The sequence below is a fragment of the Hyla sarda genome, unplaced genomic scaffold (genome assembly GCF_029499605.1).
Source record: "Hyla sarda isolate aHylSar1 unplaced genomic scaffold, aHylSar1.hap1 scaffold_687, whole genome shotgun sequence".
Taxonomy (NCBI): domain Eukaryota; kingdom Metazoa; phylum Chordata; class Amphibia; order Anura; family Hylidae; genus Hyla; species Hyla sarda.
This window is the reverse complement of record NW_026610704.1, coordinates 782-22,068: the sequence shown is the minus strand read 5'-3', so window position 1 is coordinate 22,068 and position 21,287 is coordinate 782. Positions and strand designations below refer to the sequence as shown.

Below are 21,287 nucleotides of genomic sequence, written 5' to 3'. Positions count from 1 at the left end.
TAAGCATAGAGGACATGCCTGCACCCCATTGGACTTACCTGTGTGGGTTAAATCCGGGTTATTTGACAACCTATGGCGGTGATGGTTCTGCTCAGGCAGAGCAGTGCTGATGCTCCTCATAAAGCTGTCGCTGCTGTGAAGGTTCTAGGTGACATCACAAATCCCTATGGTTACATACACAACAAAGCTGGGTTGTTGTTGTTTACACTCTGCAAGGCCTGTGGAAGTGAGTGACATCATAGCACTGTAGTTCTGAGGGTTCAAGATGGATGCAACAATCTCCTGTTGCTTCTATGAAGGCCGTAATAGACGACATCACCAAACAGCTCCATAGTCACATACACAGCAAAGGAGAGATGTTGTTTACACCTAGTGATGTCAGTGGTATTGAGTGACATCACAGCACAGTGCTAAGGCTCCTGGGCCTGGACACAGCAGCGGCTGCAATATCTCAACGGAGAATACGTTTATATCTATGTGTGTGTGTGCGCATATATATATATATATATATATATATATATATATATATATATTTCTCCGCCGAAATCACTTTTAAACCCATTTCCACCTTTTTTTCCCTTCTCTTCCTCTTACTTTTTTTTCACGTTTTTTTACGTTTTTCTCCTTTTCGCCTCTTTTCTGGGCGTATTATTCTTCTTTTTCTTCTTTTTTTTCGTCTAATGCATACCCCATCAGTGCAGCAATGCTTATTCAATACCGCCAGCAGATGGAGACACTGGGGGATAATTTTCTAAGGATTTATACTGATTTTTCCTGTCTGAATTTGTCGCACAGAAAGTTGCAGGCCAAATATGTGTGACATTTCTGCGACTTTAGCTTCTAGAGCATTTTTACAACATTATACATAGGTGCTGAATACATAAAAAGCGACTGTTCAGCGACAGACAAGTCGCATCGGCTGAAAGTAGGCCAGAATGTCAGTCCATGTTGGAGCAGGTTTAGATACAGTCTAAAGCATAGATCTCAAAGTCTGTGCACAGAATTTAGCAAGGGCCTCGCACCTTCTGATGCATCAGGTAGGTGCACAATAGCATAGCCTAACCCTCTGTACTTTGGTCTATATTGATGCGGGACATAGACAGCCAGCTGATGACCAATCCATTAGTGCAATGGATGGCTGGAAGCATTTGTCTTTGCCTTTGCAATACCACAGAAGCAATGCATGGTCAATGTACAGCAATGACACACCTGTGTGAACAGCCAGGAGACCCCCCCCCCCCCCATGTTATGTTACATAGTTACATAGTTAGTACGGTCGAAAAAAGACATATGTCCATCAAGTTCAACCAGGGAATTAAGGGGTAGGGGTGTGGCGCGATATTGGGGAAGGGATGAGATTTTATATTTCTTCATAAGCATTAATCTTATTTTGTCAATTAGGAACATTCAGCACCCACCCGCTATCAAGGCAGCTGCCTATCATGTCATGCCCTACCTGCACAGGTGTGCTGGCTACTCAAATGATCCAATTAAGGAGGCCATTTAGTCAGCAGCAGCAGAAGTCCTGTGCCTGGACGCTCCAACAGGGGCCAGACACAAGCAGAAGCAGAAGCAGCAGAAGCAGCAGCAGCACCACCTTTTGTTTTTTGGCTGCAGCAGCAGCAAGGCCCACAGGGCTGGCTAGCTGGCTAGCCAGCAAGCAGGTAGCAATGAAAGTAGGAATCTTTCTTTTTAACCCTGTAAGGGGGTGGTGCACTGTACCCGAAGATACTGCCATATCGGGTCAATGCATAGGGCGACGGAAGCAAGCTTCGAAATCGGCCCCCGTTCTCAAAAATCCATTTAATATATGGTCCCCAGATAGGGGACGTATCAGATATTAAACTGATAAGAACAGATACTACACTTGATCTTAGCCAAAAGGCCGAGAAGCGATAACCGTGAAAGGGGCGGGCCCAACAAGGTCCCCTTCATGGGCACTATCACTGCTTGCTGTCAGGGAGGCTGCCAGACAATTTTCCATGCACACTCTGGGCTGGGGGGCAGTCAACCACCAGTACACACAGCAGAACCTAAACCCATACCATTATTGCTAAGCAGCAAGACAGGGGCCCATTGCACTCCCACGGGGCCTTTTTAAATGCAATCCATAACCCGGATTTGCCAGGAACCCTTCTTACTCCTCCTACTTGCATGTGACACTGGGCTTAGGATCTGCATAGGAAACACACACACAAGCACACACCTACCTTTGTTGCCTGCAGATGCCTCCTTGGCTGTCCCCAAACGGTATCAAACCAACACCCACGGGAAGCTGTAAGCATAGAGGACATGCCTGCACCCCATTGGACTTACCTGTGTGGGTTAAATCCGGGTTATTTGACAACCTATGGCGGTGATGGTTCTGCTCAGGCAGAGCAGTGCTGATGCTCCTCATAAAGCTGTCGCTGCTGTGAAGGTTCTAGGTGACATCACAAATCCCTATGGTTACATACACAACAAAGCTGGGTTGTTGTTGTTTACACTCTGCAAGGCCTGTGGAAGTGAGTGACATCATAGCACTGTAGTTCTGAGGGTTCAAGATGGATGCAACAATCTCCTGTTGCTTCTATGAAGGCCGTAATAGACGACATCACCAAACAGCTCCATAGTCACATACACAGCAAAGGAGAGATGTTGTTTACACCTAGTGATGTCAGTGGTATTGAGTGACATCACAGCACAGTGCTAAGGCTCCTGGGCCTGGACACAGCAGCGGCTGCAATATCTCAACGGAGAATACGTTTATATCTATGTGTGTGTGTGCGCATATATATATATATATATATATATATATATATATATATATATATATATTTCTCCGCCGAAATCACTTTTAAACCCATTTCCACCTTTTTTTCCCTTCTCTTCCTCTTACTTTTTTTTCACGTTTTTTTACGTTTTTCTCCTTTTCGCCTCTTTTCTGGGCGTATTATTCTTCTTTTTCTTCTTTTTTTTCGTCTAATGCATACCCCATCAGTGCAGCAATGCTTATTCAATACCGCCAGCAGATGGAGACACTGGGGGATAATTTTCTAAGGATTTATACTGATTTTTCCTGTCTGAATTTGTCGCACAGAAAGTTGCAGGCCAAATATGTGTGACATTTCTGCGACTTTAGCTTCTAGAGCATTTTTACAACATTATACATAGGTGCTGAATACATAAAAAGCGACTGTTCAGCGACAGACAAGTCGCATCGGCTGAAAGTAGGCCAGAATGTCAGTCCATGTTGGAGCAGGTTTAGATACAGTCTAAAGCATAGATCTCAAAGTCTGTGCACAGAATTTAGCAAGGGCCTCGCACCTTCTGATGCATCAGGTAGGTGCACAATAGCATAGCCTAACCCTCTGTACTTTGGTCTATATTGATGCGGGACATAGACAGCCAGCTGATGACCAATCCATTAGTGCAATGGATGGCTGGAAGCATTTGTCTTTGCCTTTGCAATACCACAGAAGCAATGCATGGTCAATGTACAGCAATGACACACCTGTGTGAACAGCCAGGAGACCCCCCCCCCCCCCATGTTATGTTACATAGTTACATAGTTAGTACGGTCGAAAAAAGACATATGTCCATCAAGTTCAACCAGGGAATTAAGGGGTAGGGGTGTGGCGCGATATTGGGGAAGGGATGAGATTTTATATTTCTTCATAAGCATTAATCTTATTTTGTCAATTAGGAACATTCAGCACCCACCCGCTATCAAGGCAGCTGCCTATCATGTCATGCCCTACCTGCACAGGTGTGCTGGCTACTCAAATGATCCAATTAAGGAGGCCATTTAGTCAGCAGCAGCAGAAGTCCTGTGCCTGGACGCTCCAACAGGGGCCAGACACAAGCAGAAGCAGAAGCAGCAGAAGCAGCAGCAGCACCACCTTTTGTTTTTTGGCTGCAGCAGCAGCAAGGCCCACAGGGCTGGCTAGCTGGCTAGCCAGCAAGCAGGTAGCAATGAAAGTAGGAATCTTTCTTTTTAACCCTGTAAGGGGGTGGTGCACTGTACCCGAAGATACTGCCATATCGGGTCAATGCATAGGGCCGGAAGCAAGCTTCGAAATCGGCCCCCGTTCTCAAAAATCCATTTAATATATGGTCCCCAGATAGGGGACGTATCAGATATTAAACTGATAAGAACAGATACTACACTTGATCTTAGCCAAAAGGCCGAGAAGCGATAACCGTGAAAGGGGCGGGCCCAACAAGGTCCCCTTCATGGGCACTATCACTGCTTGCTGTCAGGGAGGCTGCCAGACAATTTTCCATGCACACTCTGGGCTGGGGGGCAGTCAACCACCAGTACACACAGCAGAACCTAAACCCATACCATTATTGCTAAGCAGCAAGACAGGGGCCCATTGCACTCCCACGGGGCCTTTTTAAATGCAATCCATAACCCGGATTTGCCAGGAACCCTTCTTACTCCTCCTACTTGCATGTGACACTGGGCTTAGGATCTGCATAGGAAACACACACACAAGCACACACCTACCTTTGTTGCCTGCAGATGCCTCCTTGGCTGTCCCCAAACGGTATCAAACCAACACCCACGGGAAGCTGTAAGCATAGAGGACATGCCTGCACCCCATTGGACTTACCTGTGTGGGTTAAATCCGGGTTATTTGACAACCTATGGCGGTGATGGTTCTGCTCAGGCAGAGCAGTGCTGATGCTCCTCATAAAGCTGTCGCTGCTGTGAAGGTTCTAGGTGACATCACAAATCCCTATGGTTACATACACAACAAAGCTGGGTTGTTGTTGTTTACACTCTGCAAGGCCTGTGGAAGTGAGTGACATCATAGCACTGTAGTTCTGAGGGTTCAAGATGGATGCAACAATCTCCTGTTGCTTCTATGAAGGCCGTAATAGACGACATCACCAAACAGCTCCATAGTCACATACACAGCAAAGGAGAGATGTTGTTTACACCTAGTGATGTCAGTGGTATTGAGTGACATCACAGCACAGTGCTAAGGCTCCTGGGCCTGGACACAGCAGCGGCTGCAATATCTCAACGGAGAATACGTTTATATCTATGTGTGTGTGTGCGCATATATATATATATATATATATATATATATATATATATATATATTTCTCCGCCGAAATCACTTTTAAACCCATTTCCACCTTTTTTTCCCTTCTCTTCCTCTTACTTTTTTTTCACGTTTTTTTACGTTTTTCTCCTTTTCGCCTCTTTTCTGGGCGTATTATTCTTCTTTTTCTTCTTTTTTTTCGTCTAATGCATACCCCATCAGTGCAGCAATGCTTATTCAATACCGCCAGCAGATGGAGACACTGGGGGATAATTTTCTAAGGATTTATACTGATTTTTCCTGTCTGAATTTGTCGCACAGAAAGTTGCAGGCCAAATATGTGTGACATTTCTGCGACTTTAGCTTCTAGAGCATTTTTACAACATTATACATAGGTGCTGAATACATAAAAAGCGACTGTTCAGCGACAGACAAGTCGCATCGGCTGAAAGTATGCCAGAATGTCAGTCCATGTTGGAGCAGGTTTAGATACAGTCTAAAGCATAGATCTCAAAGTCTGTGCACAGAATTTAGCAAGGGCCTCGCACCTTCTGATGCATCAGGTAGGTGCACAATAGCATAGCCTAACCCTCTGTACTTTGGTCTATATTGATGCGGGACATAGACAGCCAGCTGATGACCAATCCATTAGTGCAATGGATGGCTGGAAGCATTTGTCTTTGCCTTTGCAATACCACAGAAGCAATGCATGGTCAATGTACAGCAATGACACACCTGTGTGAACAGCCAGGAGACCCCCCCCCCCCCCCCCCATGTTATGTTACATAGTTACATAGTTAGTACGGTCGAAAAAAGACATATGTCCATCAAGTTCAACCAGGGAATTAAGGGGTAGGGGTGTGGCGCGATATTGGGGAAGGGATGAGATTTTATATTTCTTCATAAGCATTAATCTTATTTTGTCAATTAGGAACATTCAGCACCCACCCGCTATCAAGGCAGCTGCCTATCATGTCATGCCCTACCTGCACAGGTGTGCTGGCTACTCAAATGATCCAATTAAGGAGGCCATTTAGTCAGCAGCAGCAGAAGTCCTGTGCCTGGACGCTCCAACAGGGGCCAGACACAAGCAGAAGCAGAAGCAGCAGAAGCAGCAGCAGCACCACCTTTTGTTTTTTGGCTGCAGCAGCAGCAGCAAGGCCCACAGGGCTGGCTAGCTGGCTAGCCAGCAAGCAGGTAGCAATGAAAGTAGGAATCTTTCTTTTTAACCCTGTAAGGGGGTGGTGCACTGTACCCGAAGATACTGCCATATCGGGTCAATGCATAGGGCGACGGAAGCAAGCTTCGAAATCGGCCCCCGTTCTCAAAAATCCATTTAATATATGGTCCCCAGATAGGGGACGTATCAGATATTAAACTGATAAGAACAGATACTACACTTGATCTTAGCCAAAAGGCCGAGAAGCGATAACCGTGAAAGGGGCGGGCCCAACAAGGTCCCCTTCATGGGCACTATCACTGCTTGCTGTCAGGGAGGCTGCCAGACAATTTTCCATGCACACTCTGGGCTGGGGGGCAGTCAACCACCAGTACACACAGCAGAACCTAAACCCATACCATTATTGCTAAGCAGCAAGACAGGGGCCCATTGCACTCCCACGGGGCCTTTTTAAATGCAATCCATAACCCGGATTTGCCAGGAACCCTTCTTACTCCTCCTACTTGCATGTGACACTGGGCTTAGGATCTGCATAGGAAACACACACACAAGCACACACCTACCTTTGTTGCCTGCAGATGCCTCCTTGGCTGTCCCCAAACGGTATCAAACCAACACCCACGGGAAGCTGTAAGCATAGAGGACATGCCTGCACCCCATTGGACTTACCTGTGTGGGTTAAATCCGGGTTATTTGACAACCTATGGCGGTGATGGTTCTGCTCAGGCAGAGCAGTGCTGATGCTCCTCATAAAGCTGTCGCTGCTGTGAAGGTTCTAGGTGACATCACAAATCCCTATGGTTACATACACAACAAAGCTGGGTTGTTGTTGTTTACACTCTGCAAGGCCTGTGGAAGTGAGTGACATCATAGCACTGTAGTTCTGAGGGTTCAAGATGGATGCAACAATCTCCTGTTGCTTCTATGAAGGCCGTAATAGACGACATCACCAAACAGCTCCATAGTCACATACACAGCAAAGGAGAGATGTTGTTTACACCTAGTGATGTCAGTGGTATTGAGTGACATCACAGCACAGTGCTAAGGCTCCTGGGCCTGGACACAGCAGCGGCTGCAATATCTCCACGGAGAATACGTTTATATCTATGTGTGTGTGTGCGCATATATATATATATATATATATATATATATATATATATATATATATATATATCTCCGCCGAAATCACTTTTAAACCCATTTCCACCTTTTTTTCCCTTCTCTTCCTCTTACTTTTTTTTCACGTTTTTTTACGTTTTTCTCCTTTTCGCCTCTTTTCTGGGCGTATTATTCTTCTTTTTCTTCTTTTTTTTCGTCTAATGCATACCCCATCAGTGCAGCAATGCTTATTCAATACCGCCAGCAGATGGAGACACTGGGGGATAATTTTCTAAGGATTTATACTGATTTTTCCTGTCTGAATTTGTCGCACAGAAAGTTGCAGGCCAAATATGTGTGACATTTCTGCGACTTTAGCTTCTAGAGCATTTTTACAACATTATACATAGGTGCTGAATACATAAAAAGCGACTGTTCAGCGACAGACAAGTCGCATCGGCTGAAAGTAGGCCAGAATGTCAGTCCATGTTGGAGCAGGTTTAGATACAGTCTAAAGCATAGATCTCAAAGTCTGTGCACAGAATTTAGCAAGGGCCTCGCACCTTCTGATGCATCAGGTAGGTGCACAATAGCATAGCCTAACCCTCTGTACTTTGGTCTATATTGATGCGGGACATAGACAGCCAGCTGATGACCAATCCATTAGTGCAATGGATGGCTGGAAGCATTTGTCTTTGCCTTTGCAATACCACAGAAGCAATGCATGGTCAATGTACAGCAATGACACACCTGTGTGAACAGCCAGGAGACCCCCCCCCCCCCCATGTTATGTTACATAGTTACATAGTTAGTACGGTCGAAAAAAGACATATGTCCATCAAGTTCAACCAGGGAATTAAGGGGTAGGGGTGTGGCGCGATATTGGGGAAGGGATGAGATTTTATATTTCTTCATAAGCATTAATCTTATTTTGTCAATTAGGAACATTCAGCACCCACCCGCTATCAAGGCAGCTGCCTATCATGTCATGCCCTACCTGCACAGGTGTGCTGGCTACTCAAATGATCCAATTAAGGAGGCCATTTAGTCAGCAGCAGCAGAAGTCCTGTGCCTGGACGCTCCAACAGGGGCCAGACACAAGCAGAAGCAGAAGCAGCAGAAGCAGCAGCAGCACCACCTTTTGTTTTTTGGCTGCAGCAGCAGCAAGGCCCACAGGGCTGGCTAGCTGGCTAGCCAGCAAGCAGGTAGCAATGAAAGTAGGAATCTTTCTTTTTAACCCTGTAAGGGGGTGGTGCACTGTACCCGAAGATACTGCCATATCGGGTCAATGCATAGGGCGACGGAAGCAAGCTTCGAAATCGGCCCCCGTTCTCAAAAATCCATTTAATATATGGTCCCCAGATAGGGGACGTATCAGATATTAAACTGATAAGAACAGATACTACACTTGATCTTAGCCAAAAGGCCGAGAAGCGATAACCGTGAAAGGGGCGGGCCCAACAAGGTCCCCTTCATGGGCACTATCACTGCTTGCTGTCAGGGAGGCTGCCAGACAATTTTCCATGCACACTCTGGGCTGGGGGGCAGTCAACCACCAGTACACACAGCAGAACCTAAACCCATACCATTATTGCTAAGCAGCAAGACAGGGGCCCATTGCACTCCCACGGGGCCTTTTTAAATGCAATCCATAACCCGGATTTGCCAGGAACCCTTCTTACTCCTCCTACTTGCATGTGACACTGGGCTTAGGATCTGCATAGGAAACACACACACAAGCACACACCTACCTTTGTTGCCTGCAGATGCCTCCTTGGCTGTCCCCAAACGGTATCAAACCAACACCCACGGGAAGCTGTAAGCATAGAGGACATGCCTGCACCCCATTGGACTTACCTGTGTGGGTTAAATCCGGGTTATTTGACAACCTATGGCGGTGATGGTTCTGCTCAGGCAGAGCAGTGCTGATGCTCCTCATAAAGCTGTCGCTGCTGTGAAGGTTCTAGGTGACATCACAAATCCCTATGGTTACATACACAACAAAGCTGGGTTGTTGTTGTTTACACTCTGCAAGGCCTGTGGAAGTGAGTGACATCATAGCACTGTAGTTCTGAGGGTTCAAGATGGATGCAACAATCTCCTGTTGCTTCTATGAAGGCCGTAATAGACGACATCACCAAACAGCTCCATAGTCACATACACAGCAAAGGAGAGATGTTGTTTACACCTAGTGATGTCAGTGGTATTGAGTGACATCACAGCACAGTGCTAAGGCTCCTGGGCCTGGACACAGCAGCGGCTGCAATATCTCAACGGAGAATACGTTTATATCTATGTGTGTGTGTGCGCATATATATATATATATATATATATATATATATATATATATTTCTCCGCCGAAATCACTTTTAAACCCATTTCCACCTTTTTTTCCCTTCTCTTCCTCTTACTTTTTTTTCACGTTTTTTTACGTTTTTCTCCTTTTCGCCTCTTTTCTGGGCGTATTATTCTTCTTTTTCTTCTTTTTTTTCGTCTAATGCATACCCCATCAGTGCAGCAATGCTTATTCAATACCGCCAGCAGATGGAGACACTGGGGGATAATTTTCTAAGGATTTATACTGATTTTTCCTGTCTGAATTTGTCGCACAGAAAGTTGCAGGCCAAATATGTGTGACATTTCTGCGACTTTAGCTTCTAGAGCATTTTTACAACATTATACATAGGTGCTGAATACATAAAAAGCGACTGTTCAGCGACAGACAAGTCGCATCGGCTGAAAGTAGGCCAGAATGTCAGTCCATGTTGGAGCAGGTTTAGATACAGTCTAAAGCATAGATCTCAAAGTCTGTGCACAGAATTTAGCAAGGGCCTCGCACCTTCTGATGCATCAGGTAGGTGCACAATAGCATAGCCTAACCCTCTGTACTTTGGTCTATATTGATGCGGGACATAGACAGCCAGCTGATGACCAATCCATTAGTGCAATGGATGGCTGGAAGCATTTGTCTTTGCCTTTGCAATACCACAGAAGCAATGCATGGTCAATGTACAGCAATGACACACCTGTGTGAACAGCCAGGAGACCCCCCCCCCCCCATGTTATGTTACATAGTTACATAGTTAGTACGGTCGAAAAAAGACATATGTCCATCAAGTTCAACCAGGGAATTAAGGGGTAGGGGTGTGGCGCGATATTGGGGAAGGGATGAGATTTTATATTTCTTCATAAGCATTAATCTTATTTTGTCAATTAGGAACATTCAGCACCCACCCGCTATCAAGGCAGCTGCCTATCATGTCATGCCCTACCTGCACAGGTGTGCTGGCTACTCAAATGATCCAATTAAGGAGGCCATTTAGTCAGCAGCAGCAGAAGTCCTGTGCCTGGACGCTCCAACAGGGGCCAGACACAAGCAGAAGCAGAAGCAGCAGAAGCAGCAGCAGCACCACCTTTTGTTTTTTGGCTGCAGCAGCAGCAGCAAGGCCCACAGGGCTGGCTAGCTGGCTAGCCAGCAAGCAGGTAGCAATGAAAGTAGGAATCTTTCTTTTTAACCCTGTAAGGGGGTGGTGCACTGTACCCGAAGATACTGCCATATCGGGTCAATGCATAGGGCGACGGAAGCAAGCTTCGAAATCGGCCCCCGTTCTCAAAAATCCATTTAATATATGGTCCCCAGATAGGGGACGTATCAGATATTAAACTGATAAGAACAGATACTACACTTGATCTTAGCCAAAAGGCCGAGAAGCGATAACCGTGAAAGGGGCGGGCCCAACAAGGTCCCCTTCATGGGCACTATCACTGCTTGCTGTCAGGGAGGCTGCCAGACAATTTTCCATGCACACTCTGGGCTGGGGGGCAGTCAACCACCAGTACACACAGCAGAACCTAAACCCATACCATTATTGCTAAGCAGCAAGACAGGGGCCCATTGCACTCCCACGGGGCCTTTTTAAATGCAATCCATAACCCGGATTTGCCAGGAACCCTTCTTACTCCTCCTACTTGCATGTGACACTGGGCTTAGGATCTGCATAGGAAACACACACACAAGCACACACCTACCTTTGTTGCCTGCAGATGCCTCCTTGGCTGTCCCCAAACGGTATCAAACCAACACCCACGGGAAGCTGTAAGCATAGAGGACATGCCTGCACCCCATTGGACTTACCTGTGTGGGTTAAATCCGGGTTATTTGACAACCTATGGCGGTGATGGTTCTGCTCAGGCAGAGCAGTGCTGATGCTCCTCATAAAGCTGTCGCTGCTGTGAAGGTTCTAGGTGACATCACAAATCCCTATGGTTACATACACAACAAAGCTGGGTTGTTGTTGTTTACACTCTGCAAGGCCTGTGGAAGTGAGTGACATCATAGCACTGTAGTTCTGAGGGTTCAAGATGGATGCAACAATCTCCTGTTGCTTCTATGAAGGCCGTAATAGACGACATCACCAAACAGCTCCATAGTCACATACACAGCAAAGGAGAGATGTTGTTTACACCTAGTGATGTCAGTGGTATTGAGTGACATCACAGCACAGTGCTAAGGCTCCTGGGCCTGGACACAGCAGCGGCTGCAATATCTCAACGGAGAATACGTTTATATCTATGTGTGTGTGTGCGCATATATATATATATATATATATATATATATATATATATATATATATATATTTCTCCGCCGAAATCACTTTTAAACCCATTTCCACCTTTTTTTCCCTTCTCTTCCTCTTACTTTTTTTTCACGTTTTTTAACGTTTTTCTCCTTTTCGCCTCTTTTCTGGGCGTATTATTCTTCTTTTTCTTCTTTTTTTTCGTCTAATGCATACCCCATCAGTGCAGCAATGCTTATTCAATACCGCCAGCAGATGGAGACACTGGGGGATAATTTTCTAAGGATTTATGCTGATTTTTCCTGTCTGAATTTGTCGCACAGAAAGTTGCAGGCCAAATATGTGTGACATTTCTGCGACTTTAGCTTCTAGAGCATTTTTACAACATTATACATAGGTGCTGAATACATAAAAAGCGACTGTTCAGCGACAGACAAGTCGCATCGGCTGAAAGTAGGCCAGAATGTCAGTCCATGTTGGAGCAGGTTTAGATACAGTCTAAAGCATAGATCTCAAAGTCTGTGCACAGAATTTAGCAAGGGCCTCGCACCTTCTGATGCATCAGGTAGGTGCACAATAGCATAGCCTAACCCTCTGTACTTTGGTCTATATTGATGCGGGACATAGACAGCCAGCTGATGACCAATCCATTAGTGCAATGGATGGCTGGAAGCATTTGTCTTTGCCTTTGCAATACCACAGAAGCAATGCATGGTCAATGTACAGCAATGACACACCTGTGTGAACAGCCAGGAGACCCCCCCCCCCCCCCCATGTTATGTTACATAGTTACATAGTTAGTACGGTCGAAAAAAGACATATGTCCATCAAGTTCAACCAGGGAATTAAGGGGTAGGGGTGTGGCGCGATATTGGGGAAGGGATGAGATTTTATATTTCTTCATAAGCATTAATCTTATTTTGTCAATTAGGAACATTCAGCACCCACCCGCTATCAAGGCAGCTGCCTATCATGTCATGCCCTACCTGCACAGGTGTGCTGGCTACTCAAATGATCCAATTAAGGAGGCCATTTAGTCAGCAGCAGCAGAAGTCCTGTGCCTGGACGCTCCAACAGGGGCCAGACACAAGCAGAAGCAGAAGCAGCAGAAGCAGCAGCAGCACCACCTTTTGTTTTTTGGCTGCAGCAGCAGCAAGGCCCACAGGGCTGGCTAGCTGGCTAGCCAGCAAGCAGGTAGCAATGAAAGTAGGAATCTTTCTTTTTAACCCTGTAAGGGGGTGGTGCACTGTACCCGAAGATACTGCCATATCGGGTCAATGCATAGGGCGACGGAAGCAAGCTTCGAAATCGGCCCCCGTTCTCAAAAATCCATTTAATATATGGTCCCCAGATAGGGGACGTATCAGATATTAAACTGATAAGAACAGATACTACACTTGATCTTAGCCAAAAGGCCGAGAAGCGATAACCGTGAAAGGGGCGGGCCCAACAAGGTCCCCTTCATGGGCACTATCACTGCTTGCTGTCAGGGAGGCTGCCAGACAATTTTCCATGCACACTCTGGGCTGGGGGGCAGTCAACCACCAGTACACACAGCAGAACCTAAACCCATACCATTATTGCTAAGCAGCAAGACAGGGGCCCATTGCACTCCCACGGGGCCTTTTTAAATGCAATCCATAACCCGGATTTGCCAGGAACCCTTCTTACTCCTCCTACTTGCATGTGACACTGGGCTTAGGATCTGCATAGGAAACACACACACAAGCACACACCTACCTTTGTTGCCTGCAGATGCCTCCTTGGCTGTCCCCAAACGGTATCAAACCAACACCCACGGGAAGCTGTAAGCATAGAGGACATGCCTGCACCCCATTGGACTTACCTGTGTGGGTTAAATCCGGGTTATTTGACAACCTATGGCGGTGATGGTTCTGCTCAGGCAGAGCAGTGCTGATGCTCCTCATAAAGCTGTCGCTGCTGTGAAGGTTCTAGGTGACATCACAAATCCCTATGGTTACATACACAACAAAGCTGGGTTGTTGTTGTTTACACTCTGCAAGGCCTGTGGAAGTGAGTGACATCATAGCACTGTAGTTCTGAGGGTTCAAGATGGATGCAACAATCTCCTGTTGCTTCTATGAAGGCCGTAATAGACGACATCACCAAACAGCTCCATAGTCACATACACAGCAAAGGAGAGATGTTGTTTACACCTAGTGATGTCAGTGGTATTGAGTGACATCACAGCACAGTGCTAAGGCTCCTGGGCCTGGACACAGCAGCGGCTGCAATATCTCAACGGAGAATACGTTTATATCTATGTGTGTGTGTGCGCATATATATATATATATATATATATATATATATATATATATATATATATTTCTCCGCCGAAATCACTTTTAAACCCATTTCCACCTTTTTTTCCCTTCTCTTCCTCTTACTTTTTTTTCACGTTTTTTTACGTTTTTCTCCTTTTCGCCTCTTTTCTGGGCGTATTATTCTTCTTTTTCTTCTTTTTTTTCGTCTAATGCATACCCCATCAGTGCAGCAATGCTTATTCAATACCGCCAGCAGATGGAGACACTGGGGGATAATTTTCTAAGGATTTATACTGATTTTTCCTGTCTGAATTTGTCGCACAGAAAGTTGCAGGCCAAATATGTGTGACATTTCTGCGACTTTAGCTTCTAGAGCATTTTTACAACATTATACATAGGTGCTGAATACATAAAAAGCGACCTGTTCAGCGACAGACAAGTCGCATCGGCTGAAAGTAGGCCAGAATGTCAGTCCATGTTGGAGCAGGTTTAGATACAGTCTAAAGCATAGATCTCAAAGTCTGTGCACAGAATTTAGCAAGGGCCTCGCACCTTCTGATGCATCAGGTAGGTGCACAATAGCATAGCCTAACCCTCTGTACTTTGGTCTATATTGATGCGGGACATAGACAGCCAGCTGATGACCAATCCATTAGTGCAATGGATGGCTGGAAGCATTTGTCTTTGCCTTTGCAATACCACAGAAGCAATGCATGGTCAATGTACAGCAATGACACACCTGTGTGAACAGCCAGGAGACCCCCCCCCCCCCCCATGTTATGTTACATAGTTACATAGTTAGTACGGTCGAAAAAAGACATATGTCCATCAAGTTCAACCAGGGAATTAAGGGGTAGGGGTGTGGCGCGATATTGGGGAAGGGATGAGATTTTATATTTCTTCATAAGCATTAATCTTATTTTGTCAATTAGGAACATTCAGCACCCACCCGCTATCAAGGCAGCTGCCTATCATGTCATGCCCTACCTGCACAGGTGTGCTGGCTACTCAAATGATCCAATTAAGGAGGCCATTTAGTCAGCAGCAGCAGAAGTCCTGTGCCTGGACGCTCCAACAGGGGCCAGACACAAGCAGAAGCAGAAGCAGCAGAAGCAGCAGCAGCACCACCTTTTGTTTTTTGGCTGCAGCAGCAGCAAGGCCCACAGGGCTGGCTAGCTGGCTAGCCAGCAAGCAGGTAGCAATGAAAGTAGGAATCTTTCTTTTTAACCCTGTAAGGGGGTGGTGCACTGTACCCGAAGATACTGCCATATCGGGTCAATGCATAGGGCGACGGAAGCAAGCTTCGAAATCGGCCCCCGTTCTCAAAAATCCATTTAATATATGGTCCCCAGATAGGGGACGTATCAGATATTAAACTGATAAGAACAGATACTACACTTGATCTTAGCCAAAAGGCCGAGAAGCGATAACCGTGAAAGGGGCGGGCCCAACAAGGTCCCCTTCATGGGCACTATCACTGCTTGCTGTCAGGGAGGCTGCCAGACAATTTTCCATGCACACTCTGGGCTGGGGGGCAGTCAACCACCAGTACACACAGCAGAACCTAAACCCATACCATTATTGCTAAGCAGCAAGACAGGGGCCCATTGCACTCCCACGGGGCCTTTTTAAATGCAATCCATAACCCGGATTTGCCAGGAACCCTTCTTACTCCTCCTACTTGCATGTGACACTGGGCTTAGGATCTGCATAGGAAACACACACACAAGCACACACCTACCTTTGTTGCCTGCAGATGCCTCCTTGGCTGTCCCCAAACGGTATCAAACCAACACCCACGGGAAGCTGTAAGCATAGAGGACATGCCTGCACCCCATTGGACTTACCTGTGTGGGTTAAATCCGGGTTATTTGACAACCTATGGCGGTGATGGTTCTGCTCAGGCAGAGCAGTGCTGATGCTCCTCATAAAGCTGTCGCTGCTGTGAAGGTTCTAGGTGACATCACAAATCCCTATGGTTACATACACAACAAAGCTGGGTTGTTGTTGTTTACACTCTGCAAGGCCTGTGGAAGTGAGTGACATCATAGCACTGTAGTTCTGAGGGTTCAAGATGGATGCAACAATCTCCTGTTGCTTCTATGAAGGCCGTAATAGACGACATCACCAAACAGCTCCATAGTCACATACACAGCAAAGGAGAGATGTTGTTTACACCTAGTGATGTCAGTGGTATTGAGTGACATCACAGCACAGTGCTAAGGCTCCTGGGCCTGGACACAGCAGCGGCTGCAATATCTCAACGGAGAATACGTTTATATCTATGTGTGTGTGTGCGCATATATATATATATATATATATATATATATATATATATATATATATTTCTCCGCCGAAATCACTTTTAAACCCATTTCCACCTTTTTTTCCCTTCTCTTCCTCTTACTTTTTTTTCACGTTTTTTTACGTTTTTCTCCTTTTCGCCTCTTTTCTGGGCGTATTATTCTTCTTTTTCTTCTTTTTTTTCGTCTAATGCATACCCCATCAGTGCAGCAATGCTTATTCAATACCGCCAGCAGATGGAGACACTGGGGGATAATTTTCTAAGGATTTATACTGATTTTTCCTGTCTGAATTTGTCGCACAGAAAGTTGCAGGCCAAATATGTGTGACATTTCTGCGACTTTAGCTTCTAGAGCATTTTTACAACATTATACATAGGTGCTGAATACATAAAAAGCGACTGTTCAGCGACAGACAAGTCGCATCGGCTGAAAGTAGGCCAGAATGTCAGTCCATGTTGGAGCAGGTTTAGATACAGTCTAAAGCATAGATCTCAAAGTCTGTGCACAGAATTTAGCAAGGGCCTCGCACCTTCTGATGCATCAGGTAGGTGCACAATAGCATAGCCTAACCCTCTGTACTTTGGTCTATATTGATGCGGGACATAGACAGCCAGCTGATGACCAATCCATTAGTGCAATGGATGGCTGGAAGCATTTGTCTTTGCCTTTGCAATACCACAGAAGCAATGCATGGTCAATGTACAGCAATGACACACCTGTGTGAACAGCCAGGAGACCCCCCCCCCCCCCCCCCATGTTATGTTACATAGTTACATAGTTAGTACGGTCGAAAAAAGACATATGTCCATCAAGTTCAACCAGGGAATTAAGGGGTAGGGGTGTGGCGCGATATTGGGGAAGGGATGAGATTTTATATTTCTTCATAAGCATTAATCTTATTTTGTCAATTAGGAACATTCAGCACCCACCCGCTATCAAGGCAGCTGCCTATCATGTCATGCCCTACCTGCACAGGTGTGCTGGCTACTCAAATGATCCAATTAAGGAGGCCATTTAGTCAGCAGCAGCAGAAGTCCTGTGCCTGGACGCTCCAACAGGGGCCAGACACAAGCAGAAGCAGAAGCAGCAGAAGCAGCAGCAGCACCACCTTTTGTTTTTTGGCTGCAGCAGCAGCAAGGCCCACAGGGCTGGCTAGCTGGCTAGCCAGCAAGCAGGTAGCAATGAAAGTAGGAATCTTTCTTTTTAACCCTGTAAGGGGGTGGTGCACTGTACCCGAAGATACTGCCATATCGGGTCAATGCATAGGGCGACGGAAGCAAGCTTCGAAATCGGCCCCCGTTCTCAAAAATCCATTTAATATATGGTCCCCAGATAGGGGACGTATCAGATATTAAACTGATAAGAACAGATACTACACTTGATCTTAGCCAAAAGGCCGAGAAGCGATAACCGTGAAAGGGGCGGGCCCAACAAGGTCCCCTTCATGGGCACTATCACTGCTTGCTGTCAGGGAGGCTGCCAGACAATTTTCCATGCACACTCTGGGCTGGGGGGCAGTCAACCACCAGTACACACAGCAGAACCTAAACCCATACCATTATTGCTAAGCAGCAAGACAGGGGCCCATTGCACTCCCACGGGGCCTTTTTAAATGCAATCCATAACCCGGATTTGCCAGGAACCCTTCTTACTCCTCCTACTTGCATGTGACACTGGGCTTAGGATCTGCATAGGAAACACACACACAAGCACACACCTACCTTTGTTGCCTGCAGATGCCTCCTTGGCTGTCCCCAAACGGTATCAAACCAACACCCACGGGAAGCTGTAAGCATAGAGGACATGCCTGCACCCCATTGGACTTACCTGTGTGGGTTAAATCCGGGTTATTTGACAACCTATGGCGGTGATGGTTCTGCTCAGGCAGAGCAGTGCTGATGCTCCTCATAAAGCTGTCGCTGCTGTGAAGGTTCTAGGTGACATCACAAATCCCTATGGTTACATACACAACAAAGCTGGGTTGTTGTTGTTTACACTCTGCAAGGCCTGTGGAAGTGAGTGACATCATAGCACTGTAGTTCTGAGGGTTCAAGATGGATGCAACAATCTCCTGTTGCTTCTATGAAGGCCGTAATAGACGACATCACCAAACAGCTCCATAGTCACATACACAGCAAAGGAGAGATGTTGTTTACACCTAGTGATGTCAGTGGTATTGAGTGACATCACAGCACAGTGCTAAGGCTCCTGGGCCTGGACACAGCAGCGGCTGCAATATCTCAACGGAGAATACGTTTATATCTATGTGTGTGTGTGCGCATATATATATATATATATATATATATATATATATATATATATATATTTCTCCGCCGAAATCACTTTTAAACCCATTTCCACCTTTTTTTCCCTTCTCTTCCTCTTACTTTTTTTTCACGTTTTTTTACGTTTTTCTCCTTTTCGCCTCTTTTCTGGGCGTATTATTCTTCTTTTTCTTCTTTTTTTTCGTCTAATGCATACCCCATCAGTGCAGCAATGCTTATTCAATACCGCCAGCAGATGGAGACACTGGGGGATAATTTTCTAAGGATTTATACTGATTTTTCCTGTCTGAATTTGTCGCACAGAAAGTTGCAGGCCAAATATGTGTGACATTTCTGCGACTTTAGCTTCTAGAGCATTTTTACAACATTATACATAGGTGCTGAATACATAAAAAGCGACCTGTTCAGCGACAGACAAGTCGCATCGGCTGAAAGTAGGCCAGAATGTCAGTCCATGTTGGAGCAGGTTTAGATACAGTCTAAAGCATAGATCTCAAAGTCTGTGCACAGAATTTAGCAAGGGCCTCGCACCTTCTGATGCATCAGGTAGGTGCACAATAGCATAGCCTAACCCTCTGTACTTTGGTCTATATTGATGCGGGACATAGACAGCCAGCTGATGACCAATCCATTAGTGCAATGGATGGCTGGAAGCATTTGTCTTTGCCTTTGCAATACCACAGAAGCAATGCATGGTCAATGTACAGCAATGACACACCTGTGTGAACAGCCAGGAGACCCCCCCCCCCCCCCATGTTATGTTACATAGTTACATAGTTAGTACGGTCGAAAAAAGACATATGTCCATCAAGTTCAACCAGGGAATTAAGGGGTAGGGGTGTGGCGCGATATTGGGGAAGGGATGAGATTTTATATTTCTTCATAAGCATTAATCTTATTTTGTCAATTAGGAACATTCAGCACCCACCCGCTATCAAGGCAGCTGCCTATCATGTCATGCCCTACCTGCACAGGTGTGCTGGCTACTCAAATGATCCAATTAAGGAGGCCATTTAGTCAGCAGCAGCAGAAGTCCTGTGCCTGGACGCTCCAACAGGGGCCAGACACAAGCAGAAGCAGAAGCAGCAGAAGCAGCAGCAGCACCACCTTTTGTTTTTTGGCTGCAGCAGCAGCAAGGCCCACAGGGCTGGCTAGCTGGCTAGCCAGCAAGCAGGTAGCAATGAAAGTAGGAATCTTTCTTTTTAACCCTGTAAGGGGGTGGTGCACTGTACCCGAAGATACTGCCATATCGGGTCAATGCATAGGGCGACGGAAGCAAGCTTCGAAATCGGCCCCCGTTCTCAAAAATCCATTTAATATATGGTCCCCAGATAGGGGACGTATCAGATATTAAACTGATAAGAACAGATACTACACTTGATCTTAGCCAAAAGGCCGAGAAGCGATAACCGTGAAAGGGGCGGGCCCAACAAGGTCCCCTTCATGGGCACTATCACTGCTTGCTGTCAGGGAGGCTGCCAGACAATTTTCCATGCACACTCTGGGCTGGGGGGCAGTCAACCACCAGTACACACAGCAGAACCTAAACCCATACCATTATTGCTAAGCAGCAAGACAGGGGCCCATTGCACTCCCACGGGGCCTTTTTAAATGCAATCCATAACCCGGATTTGCCAGGAACCCTTCTTACTCCTCCTACTTGCATGTGACACTGGGCTTAGGATCTGCATAGGAAACACACACACAAGCACACACCTACCTTTGTTGCCTGCAGATGCCTCCTTGGCTGTCCCCAAACGGTATCAAACCAACACCCACGGGAAGCTGTAAGCATAGAGGACATGCCTGCACCCCATTGGACTTACCTGTGTGGGTTAAATCCGGGTTATTTGACAACCTATGGCGGTGATGGTTCTGCTCAGGCAGAGCAGTGCTGATGCTCCTCATAAAGCTGTCGCTGCTGTGAAGGTTCTAGGTGACATCACAAATCCCTATGGTTACATACACAACAAAGCTGGGTTGTTGTTGTTTACACTCTGCAAGGCCTGTGGAAGTGAGTGACATCATAGCACTGTAGTTCTGAGGGTTCAAGATGGATGCAACAATCTCCTGTTGCTTCTATGAAGGCCGTAATAGACGACATCACCAAACAGCTCCATAGTCACATACACAGCAAAGGAGAGATGTTGTTTACACCTAGTGATGTCAGTGGTATTGAGTGACATCACAGCACAGTGCTAAGGCTCCTGGGCCTGGACACAGCAGCGGCTGCAATATCTCAACGGAGAATACGTTTATATCTATGTGTGTGTGTGCGCATATATATATATATATATATATATATATATATATATATATATATATATATTTCTCCGCCGAAATCACTTTTAAACCCATTTCCACCTTTTTTTCCCTTCTCTTCCTCTTACTTTTTTTTCACGTTTTTTTACGTTTTTCTCCTTTTCGCCTCTTTTCTGGGCGTATTATTCTTCTTTTTCTTCTTTTTTTTCGTCTAATGCATACCCCATCAGTGCAGCAATGCTTATTCAATACCGCCAG

The 21,287-nt window shown here is 46.0% G+C and overlaps 9 non-coding genes across 9 annotated transcripts; all 9 read right to left on the bottom strand.

Annotated features, from left to right (window-relative positions):
- Nucleotides 1-1,706: 1,706 nt before the first annotated feature.
- LOC130343580 (U2 spliceosomal RNA) lies at nucleotides 1,707-1,897 on the bottom strand. Its single transcript, XR_008882868.1, has one exon. It is a non-coding gene; the product is annotated as a U2 spliceosomal RNA (small nuclear RNA).
- Nucleotides 1,898-3,990: 2,093 nt separating this feature from the next.
- Nucleotides 3,991-4,179, bottom strand: LOC130343550 (U2 spliceosomal RNA). Its single transcript, XR_008882850.1, has one exon. It is a non-coding gene; the product is annotated as a U2 spliceosomal RNA (small nuclear RNA).
- A 2,096-nt stretch (nucleotides 4,180-6,275) lies between these two features.
- LOC130343579 (U2 spliceosomal RNA) lies at nucleotides 6,276-6,466 on the bottom strand. The gene has a single exon (XR_008882867.1). It is a non-coding gene; the product is annotated as a U2 spliceosomal RNA (small nuclear RNA).
- Nucleotides 6,467-8,561: 2,095 nt separating this feature from the next.
- On the bottom strand, nucleotides 8,562-8,752 carry LOC130343567 (U2 spliceosomal RNA). The gene has a single exon (XR_008882862.1). It is a non-coding gene; the product is annotated as a U2 spliceosomal RNA (small nuclear RNA).
- A 2,087-nt stretch (nucleotides 8,753-10,839) lies between these two features.
- Nucleotides 10,840-11,030, bottom strand: LOC130343555 (U2 spliceosomal RNA). The gene has a single exon (XR_008882854.1). It is a non-coding gene; the product is annotated as a U2 spliceosomal RNA (small nuclear RNA).
- Nucleotides 11,031-13,127: 2,097 nt separating this feature from the next.
- LOC130343624 (U2 spliceosomal RNA) lies at nucleotides 13,128-13,318 on the bottom strand. Its single transcript, XR_008882909.1, has one exon. It is a non-coding gene; the product is annotated as a U2 spliceosomal RNA (small nuclear RNA).
- A 2,095-nt stretch (nucleotides 13,319-15,413) lies between these two features.
- LOC130343612 (U2 spliceosomal RNA) lies at nucleotides 15,414-15,604 on the bottom strand. The gene has a single exon (XR_008882897.1). It is a non-coding gene; the product is annotated as a U2 spliceosomal RNA (small nuclear RNA).
- A 2,095-nt stretch (nucleotides 15,605-17,699) lies between these two features.
- Nucleotides 17,700-17,890, bottom strand: LOC130343600 (U2 spliceosomal RNA). The gene has a single exon (XR_008882886.1). It is a non-coding gene; the product is annotated as a U2 spliceosomal RNA (small nuclear RNA).
- Nucleotides 17,891-19,983: 2,093 nt separating this feature from the next.
- LOC130343588 (U2 spliceosomal RNA) lies at nucleotides 19,984-20,174 on the bottom strand. Its single transcript, XR_008882875.1, has one exon. It is a non-coding gene; the product is annotated as a U2 spliceosomal RNA (small nuclear RNA).
- Between the last annotated feature and the right edge of the window lie 1,113 nt (nucleotides 20,175-21,287).